The sequence below is a fragment of the Salmo salar genome, chromosome ssa15 (genome assembly GCF_905237065.1).
Source record: "Salmo salar chromosome ssa15, Ssal_v3.1, whole genome shotgun sequence".
Taxonomy (NCBI): domain Eukaryota; kingdom Metazoa; phylum Chordata; class Actinopteri; order Salmoniformes; family Salmonidae; genus Salmo; species Salmo salar.
Genome location: NC_059456.1, coordinates 31,087,190 through 31,096,758, shown reverse-complemented (window position 1 = coordinate 31,096,758; position 9,569 = coordinate 31,087,190). Strand labels below are relative to the sequence as shown.

The 9,569-nt window shown below is 41.3% G+C and overlaps 1 long non-coding RNA gene across 1 annotated transcript; it reads right to left on the bottom strand.

Moving 5' to 3' along the window:
- Positions 1–6,408: 6,408 nt before the first annotated feature.
- Positions 6,409–7,253, bottom strand: LOC123727268 (uncharacterized). Its single transcript, XR_006759150.1, has 2 exons — positions 7,082–7,253; positions 6,409–6,736 (listed from the first exon to the last, which is right to left on the bottom strand). It is a non-coding gene; the product is annotated as an uncharacterized lncRNA (long non-coding RNA).
- Positions 7,254–9,569: the final 2,316 nt, after the last annotated feature.

Here is a 9,569-nt window from a genome sequence, read left to right as displayed (position 1 = left end):
GTGTGTGTGTGTGTGTGTGTGTGTGTGTGTGTGTGTGTGTGTGTGTGTGTGTGTGTGTGTGTGTGTGTGTGCGCCTGTACGTCCATGTGTTTCACTTTCAAAAGTGCTTGTTCCAGACAGTATTAGTCTAGAACAGAATACAAAAAAAACACTTCCTCTAATATCTATTGTCACAACACTCACGGCTGCAATTAGTTTGCATGACAACGGGTCTTTCTATTCATCCCACAATGCCAAACTGATCAAAGCTGATATATTCTCCCATCCAACGTGTCTGGGTCCTGCCTGACCTGCCATGGATTAACACGGACCCACACGTCTGAATTTCCTCCCTGCCATCCTATCTCCCTCTGTCTATATCCCAAATGGCACCCTATTCCCCATATAGTGCACTGTTTTTGACCAGAGCCCTATGAGCCCATGGTCAAAAGTAGTGCACTATATAGGGAACAGGGTGCCATTTGGGACAAACCCTCTGTCTCATTATCCCGCTCCCAGACAGTCTCCTTCTGATTACAGAGATATCAGATCATCACCACACGCTCTCATCTGTACACTGTCAGACAAATTGAATCGTGATAAAAATATTTTTATCTCGGCCTCTTCCTATCCATTCTATTCTCTCCATCCCCATATACCAGATTTCTTTCTGTCTGATTTCATTCTTGAGACAGTTTGTTTTCAGTTCCACGCTGATACAAGAACGGGAAGGATATCATCTGATTAATATTAATACAGCCGACTGAAACAGTTGTCATACACATTTATCATGTTTGATTGTTACCGCTGTACCCCACAGCTCATGTAGCAAACCAAAAATCGATAACCCATTTGCATTATGTAGATGACATGCCTATTTGATCACTAAACGGTGAAAGTCATTAGACTGTAGACACATCCCTGAGGAACACCAAGGCACCCTTTGGTTGTACAGAGAAAGAAAAACAACATGACACATCTCTCTCTGTACACTAAGGCACAGGTAATCAATGAGGTGGTTTATTTTATTTATTTATTTGTTCAAAAAAAATTAACAGATAAAAACACCTTTTATTTTTACAGTGTGCAGGTGTGGTTGGAAGCCCAAGGGCTTATAATATGAAAAGCTCACAACAAAACAATATACAATAAAATAAAAAATAATAAAATAAAAAGTTTTGCTAAAACCGATAACAAAACCTAATTATAAATGTATAAATAAATTGATCAGTAATCACGAAGAAAGAAAATATGAATATGTGTGTGCATGTCAGTGTGTGAGAGTTATTATCATACTAGGCCAACAAAGAAATAGAAACCTAGATATGCCCACCCAAGTCACACTCTGACCTAACAAAATAATAAAAAAGGCTCTAAGGTCAGGGCGTGACAGTACCCCCCCAAAGGTGCGGACTCCGGCCGCAAACCTGAACCTATAGGGGAGGGTCCGGGTGGGCATCTCCTCTCGGTGGAGGCTCCGGTGCGGGATGCAGACCCGCACCGGAGGTCGGCTCCTCCTGGCTGTGCTGCTTGGTCCTTTGGTGGTGGGATCTTCTGTTACGATCGTCTGAAGAACTGGACCAAGGTGCAGCGTGGTAGGCGTACATTTTACTTGTAATAAAAATGACACCGGAAAAAACAACAAAATACAACAACGAACGTAAAGCTATATGCAGTGCAGAAAGCAACTACAAACAAACAAGATCCCACAATCACAGGTGGGAAAAAGGGCTGCCTAAGTATGATCCCCAATCAGAGACAACGATAAACAGCTGCCTCTGATTGGGAACCATACTAGGCCAACAAAGAAATAGAAACCTTGATATGCCCACCCAAGTCACACCCTGACCTAACAAAATAGAGAATAAAAAAGGCTCTAAGGTCAGGGCGTGACACTCCAACTCTGTGGCACACCACAGGATATCTTGGCCCTGGTAGATGCTCAGCTGTTTGCATAAACAAATTGTTCTCTATCATAAACATAACTATATAACCAATTATATGTATATCCATGAAACCGTAATAATGCAGTTTAGAAAGTAATATTTCATGATCAACCGTGTCAAGTGCAGTAGATAAATGTAAAAATATGGCAAGAGCGTATTCATTGTTGTTCTGGGCACAAGTTGCAAAAGAGTCATATCTGTGGATTCGTTTTTACAAAAACCATATTGGTATTCATATAGAATACAGTGTTCTTCTAAATGTTAAATGTTCAGCTCAAATCAAATCAAATCACATTTATTTGTCACATGCGCCCGAGTACAACAGGTGTAGACCTTACAGTGAAATGCTTACTCACAAGCCCTTAACCAACAATGAAGTTTTAAGAAAATACCAAGAAAAAAAGTAAGAGATAACAATAACAAAATGAAAGAGCAGCAGTAAATAACAATAGCGGGGCTATATACAGGGGTTACCAGTACAGAGTCAATGAATACACAGCTGCTGAGATCTTGAAGTTACCAATTACCTCCATCACCTCCATTACATCATCACCTCCGTTACATCAGGAGGATCAAACTGAAGCAGAGAAGGGAAATATCCCTTAATGTAATCCATGGGGTTTCCATCAGTTTTTTTGATTTTCTTGGACAGAGAGGAACCCACATTCACAAAAAAAGTTATTCAATTCACATGAAATAACATCAGGATCACTATAGGTCTTATTTCCAACAATAAATTGAGATGGAATAGATGCCTTTTTCATATCACTCTTTTATTGCTGAGAATGTTCCTGTGCAGCAGGAAATGCAAACTTGTAATGTATTCAAGGTTAAAAAAGGTTTCTAAAGTTTGTAATTTGCATTTTAAAATGTCAGACCTGATTTGACCTAAAGAAAAATGCATCAACCCCTACAAAAAAAATGCATTACTTCTAATACACATAATAATTCACAAAATAATCATCCACATTTCCTGTTGCTGCAAGATTATGTTCCTGCTGTAGCAAACTGTCTCAAATTAAGATCCTACATGCAATACCAGTCAAAGGTTTGGACACACCTACTCATTCAAGGGTTTTTCTTTATTTTTACTATTGTATTATAATAATAGTAAAGACATCACAACTATGAAATAACATATATGTGATCATGAAATTACCAAAAAAGTGTTAAACAAATCAAAATATATTTTATATCTGAGATTCTTCAAAGTAGCCACAAGGTATGTCAAGAACTTTGAAAGTTTTTTCAAGTGCAGTCGCAAAAACCACCAAGCATTCATTAGAGTTACCAGCCTCAGAAATTGCTGCCCAAATAACTGCTTCACAGAGTTCAAGTAACAGACATATCTCAACATCAACTGTTCAGAGGAGACTGCGTGAATCAGGACTTCATGGTCGAATTGCTGCAAAGAAACCACTACTAAAGGACACCTATAAGAAGAAGAGACTTGCTTGGGCCACGAAACACGAGCAATGGACATTAGACCGGTGGAAATCTGTCCTTTGGTCTGATGAGTCCAAATTTTAGAGTTTTGGTTTCAACCACCGTGTCTTTATGAGACGCAGAGTAGGTTAACAGATGATTGTCACGACTTCCGCCGAGGTCGGTCCCTCTCCTTGTTTGGTCGGCGTTCGGCGGTCGACGTCACCGGTCTTCTAGCCATCGCTGATCCATCTTTAATTTTCCATTGGTTTTGTCTTTATTTTCTACACACCTGGTTTTCATTATCCAATTCCATGTTCCTGTATTTAACCCTCTGTTTCCCCCATGTTTGTTGTGCGTGATTATTTCTATGTTCAGTTCGGTTCATGATGGCGGGTTTTTCCACAGGTGCTGTGTTTACCCGTGCGTAATGTTTACGTTGGTTATTGGTCAAGTGTATTTGTTTACCTTGTGCCTTTGTTTTTTGAGTAAAGTACGTTGCTCACTCATTTTGCTCTCCTGCGCCTGACTTCATGCACCAGCTACACTCACCTTCTGACAATGATCTTCCCACCGTAAAGCATGGAGGAGGAGGTGTGATGGTGGGGGTGTGCTTTGCTGGTGACACTGTCTGTGATTTATTTAGAATTTAAGGCACAATTAACCAGCATGGCTACCACAGCATTCTGCAGAGATACGCCATCTCATCTGGTTTGCGCTTAGCGTGACAATATTTTTTCCAGGCTGTGTAAGGGCTATTTGACCAAGAAGGAGAGTGATGGAGTGATACATCAGATGATCTGTCCTCCACAATCACCCAACCTCAACCCAATTGAGATGGTTTGGGATGAGTTGGACTGCTAAGTGAAGGAAAAGCTGCCAACAAGTGCTCAGTGTATGTGGGAACTCCTTCAAGACTGTTGGAAAAGCATTCCAGGTGAAGCTGATTGAGAGAATGCCAAGAGTGTGCAAAGCTGTCATCAAGGCAAAGTGAATACTTTGAAGAATTTAAAATATAAAATATATTTAGATTTGTTTAACACTTTTTTTGGTTACTACATGATTCCATATGTGTTATTTCATAGTTTTGATATCTTCAGTATTATTCTACAATGTAGAAAATAGTAAAAATAAAGAAAAAACGTTGAATGAGTCGCTGTGTCCAAACTTTTGACTGGTACTGTATGTATGGAGAGTTTTGTTCCAAAACACTATATTCACCAATTTTCACATTTGTGTTTTTTCATCAGATATTATTGCTCATGGGTACCTCCATGTGTGCGTAAAACATTGTTGTTCTCAGATTTTTTATTCATAGAATTTAGAAGTGTATTAAAATGTGTTTTGTTGCAAAACGCTATACACTGATTGTGCAAATATTAAGAACACCTTGCTAATAATATTGAGTTGAACCCTTTTTCTCTCAGAACAGCCTCAATTCGTCGGGGCATGGAGTCTACACGGTGTCGAAAGCATTCCACAGGGATGCTGGCCCATGTTGACTCGATTGCGTCACACAGTTGTGTCAAGTTGGCTGGATGTCCTTTGGGTGGTGGACCATTCTTGATACACAAGGGAAACTTATGAGCGTGAAAAGCCCAGCAGTGTTGCAGTTCTTGACACAAATCGGTGTGGCTGGCACCTACTACCATACCCTGTTCAAAGGCACTTAAATCTTCTGTCTTGCCCATTCACCGTCTGAATGGCACACATACACAATCCGTGTCTCAAGGCTTAAAAATCATTCTTTAACCTGTCTCCTTCCCGTTCATCGACAATGATTGAAGTGGATTTAAGTGACATCAATAAGGGATCATTGTGTTCACCTGGTCAGTCTTTTTCATGGAAAGAACAAGTGTTCTTAATATTTTGTATACTCTGTATATAATGCACCCCATAATCTCACCCTATTCCCTACATAGTCCACTACTTTTGACCAAAGCCCCATGGGCCCTGTTCATAATGTTCATAATGTTTTGTACGCTCCTTGTATATTCATTGTTTAGCTGGAATGGAATGTTCGTATTCTGTACATTTGACTTTGATATGTCAGCCAGGTCACCCATGATACAAGTCAATATTCGACGTCCATCCATGTGTGAGGAAGTCGGAAGATGAAGTGGAAACCGGTCGCTAGGGGCAAAATTTTAACTAGGTTTAAGTTTTGCTAGGGCGTTGTGGCAGATGGGTGTAAGCACCTGCCTCTGATTCTAAATGTTGCATGTTCGAATCCAGCGATAGAAAGTTGTTAGTGAGATTTTTATTTTAAGCCTATCCCAAACCTTAACCCTTACCTTAACCATTCTGAGTTAATGCCCAACATTAATATTTCTAAATTAATTCCTAAACTTAACCTTAAATACTTTGAAATGTGAAGTTTGCAACAACTTCAAAATTTGACGTTTGAGAAAGATGGATGAACGTCTAATTCTGACGTGAGACTGTGAGAGCTAGTTGGATATGTGGTTGTCTCAACTAGCTATCTTAAGATGAATACATTAACTGTAAGTCGCTCTGGATAAGAGCACCTGCTAAATGACTAAAATGTAAAATATACTACTGTATTGATCATTAAATATTGATGGCACAAATGTATCATTTGTACAGTACTTTATTAAAAAATGTAGTTATTTATTACATTTTACTGTGTAAAACCTAGCAATACTACTTATTTTCTGAGAGTGATACGGATATATAGCGTTTTACTACAAAACCTGATTATTGTCTCTCTGAAATGAAACCATCAAGTGATACATTTCAAACAAACACATGTCTGTCATTGAACTACCCCATGTCATGATTAGATGGTGAAGAAACACACTAATCTATTTTACAAGTTCTTTAAACAATAAAAGCTCATTTATCAACATTTCTTCTGAAAATGGATGTATAGCGTTTTGGAATGAAACTCTTCATTTGTAAATCTAAGCTATGCATAGTATCTGACTGAAGGAACATTGTGTAAAAAGCCCACCCCGCTCAACTTTATCTCTACCAATGCTGATGGACAAGACTCCATCTTGTGGTGCTAATCATAACTATTATGGTCAAAACTCACCATAACGAATGTCATCTGTGGGCAGCGGTTGGCCGTCCTATCGCCTCTGACCACAGAACATCGGCTGTCATTTTCTGGTAATTTCCCAACAATTCTACATGTTGAATCGCCTCAATACACGCCCAGCAGGTGAGATATTGCACACAGCCAACGTTTGTTATGGTATGTCTTGTCCTTTAGATGGTAAAAGTCTCTCAGATCTCAAATCAAGTGCTTAGGGGCAGCTTCATCCTCCATGTCACTCAGGCCCCAACCTGCCTGGTGGGAAGGTGATCTGGTCTGGGAGGTATGACTAAGCCTTAAACATGGCTGAGTGATATCTGCCTACCTGTGGGGACAGAAAGCACCATGTAAAGCTAGCTACCCCTGGAGCATCATGATGACTCAGCATTTCAAGGTTAACTCATCAACAGTGGGAAATTCACTGAGCTGAAAATGACATTAAAGTCCCTTAAGCTTCGTTAAAAACGTTTTCTTTCTCAATTTCACGGTAGAGAAAAAAAGGAGAAAAACTCACTAATTGTGTTGGGGAATTAGTTCCAGCACCGACGAGCAGAGCAATACCATAGATCTTTCGAGGGACGTTGTGCATGCAAATGTAAGTGATGAAACTGCAATAAAATTATAATTGTTTTAGAAATTTCTCTCGAGCTTGGTGAAAAGTTTGACTTACCTATTTTTTAGAGGCATTGTTGAGAACAAATGAGGAGGGAGTACATGGATAAAACCATGCCTGTGTAATCACAGCTCACCACAATCAATGTACCCTCTAAATAGGGTGATTTTGGGACAGTCAGGAGGACATATGTAAGGCTGTGTGTTCCAATGCCATGCTGACTGCACTACAGGGCACAGCAGTAGCAGACAGGGAGTGTGGGGTTGAGGAGGGTAGGTGGAGTGGGGGTTGGTACTCACTGCTCAGGCTGAGTTAGTGAGCCCTGTTTCCAGGCAGGTTTCAGGAGACCAGACAACGCCCAAAGGCTTTTTTTCTCTATCTTTCTCTTTTCTGAAAGAGTGGCTGTTACGTAATGCCGCTCGACAGCTCAGGCCTTACACGGCGGCCTGGGTGATCCACTTTGCTGGCGGGAAGAGAAGCAGGATGGGTGTGTGTTAGAAGGGGTGTGGGGGTGGAGGTTACTGGCATCTGTCAGGGGCACAGCCACTCCCCGGCTACCTCTTCCCCCCACACACACACACTCACACACACAGAGGGAGAGTCCTGACAAAGCAGTGTCTGTGTCGATGTTCCAGCTGGAATCCAGGGAGTGGGTAATGGCTACTCTTACCTCTAGCCATAGTACTTCACATCTCCTCCCTCCTCGCCCTTCTGTTGACCCCCCCTCTACACACACTCAGATGGCTGTAGCTGTTACCGTTAACCACACCTGGTCTCTTTTTTTCTTTCTCTGTCCCTGTGACTCTCTTTCCCTCTCTTTTTCACTCGTCCTCGCTATATCCCTCTCTCTTTCCTCTCCCTCCAGAGCTGGTGCAGTATATCAGACATCCTCGGAGATAAAGCCTGGGCTGCGGTCGTTGAACCCATAACACGTCTCTGACACATTAACGTGTCACTGAACTGTGTCTGTCTAATGAGGTGGGTGAGGCTGCTGACTGACAATGGTCATACATAAATGAGATGAGAGGATGGTGACCAATTGACAGTACAGTGCTGCTTTTGTTCTCAGTGACTCATTAACAGCACAACATAAAAAATGTATTAGATTCAGGTACAAAGCCCTATAGCTTTCTCTGGATTATGTTGACGTCTGTGAGTGTCACATATTTCTCTGGGGAGTATGAAATATAAGATTTAGCTAGGACAGAAAAATTGCCATGTGTTGTATCATTCTGCCCCTGGCATATAGGGATGGGATAACAGCTCAGAAGAACATTCCAGACTTCCAGAATCTGGTCCGTAGGTAACTGACTCTGCTAGGGAGAGAATCACATCATTGTTCTAGCTATCAGCAATAGAACATTTTGCAGACCAATAAACCCTCTCCAAAGTTTTCATCAAAGCTTTCCTAATACTGGAGGGCGTAGCCAAGCACAAAGTGGTAAAAAGCTCAGATAATGCTTCCTTCTAGTTCCACTGACACATACAGCTCTGTCTCCCCTGTCTATTGACTGTTCAGCCTTTCCTCACCATGCATATGCCCAGACTTGCCTTTCTTAAAGCCTGTGTAATACCATAATTAAACAGCACAACAGGAGACGCAAGACACCTCTTTCCTTGTTTAATGGGATTTGTTTTGTGCTAATACACAGATTACTCTGTGTCTTGCTTTTTAAAAAACACACCTTTGACATAGACAGACTGATTGGGTGCATGTAATGAGTAAAGTCAAAGTGCCAATGAATCTAATGTCCTGAGGCGATTCAAAGTGCCACATTCGGAAGAGTTCACACTTAAACTCAATCATCCTGTGGTATTCGCAGAATGGGGTGTTTTCCTGGCTGACACACCAACAGGGGTTTCATTGCATCAATGTCTTTTGTCGTAGATACACATGGGAGATGAAAGGTTGTCTGTGTCTTCTGAGGGATAGGGAATTCTACCTCCAATCAGTAGCGGTAAGTGGGTAAAATGACTGGGGAAGCCAAGCCCCCGCCATATTACAACCTATGTGTTATGATAATTGCATTGTCAAATAGCCCTTAGACAGCCTGAAGGTGTGTTGGTTCATCGGCCTGAAAAACAAATGATAGTCCCATGAAGCGCAAACCATGGCGGATGGTGATTCGCTGCAGAATGCTGTGGTAGCCATGCTGGTTAAGTGTGCCTTGGATTCTAAATAAATCACAGACAGTGTCACCAGCAAAGCTCCCCCACACCATCACACCTCCTCCATGCTTCACCGTGGGAACCACACATGCGGAGATCATCTGCTCACCTACTCTGCATCTCACAAAGACACAGCGGATGAAACCAAAAATCTCAAATTTGGACTGATCAGACCAAAGGACAGATTTCCACCGGTCTAATGTCCATTGCTCGTGTTTCTTGGCCCATGCAAGTCTCTTCTTCTTATAGGTTTCCTTTAGTAGTGGTTTCTTTGCAATAATTCGACCATGAAGTCCTGATTCACGCAGTCGCCTCTGAACAGTTGATGTTGAGATATGTCTGTTACTTGAACTCCGTGAAGCATTTATTTGGGCTG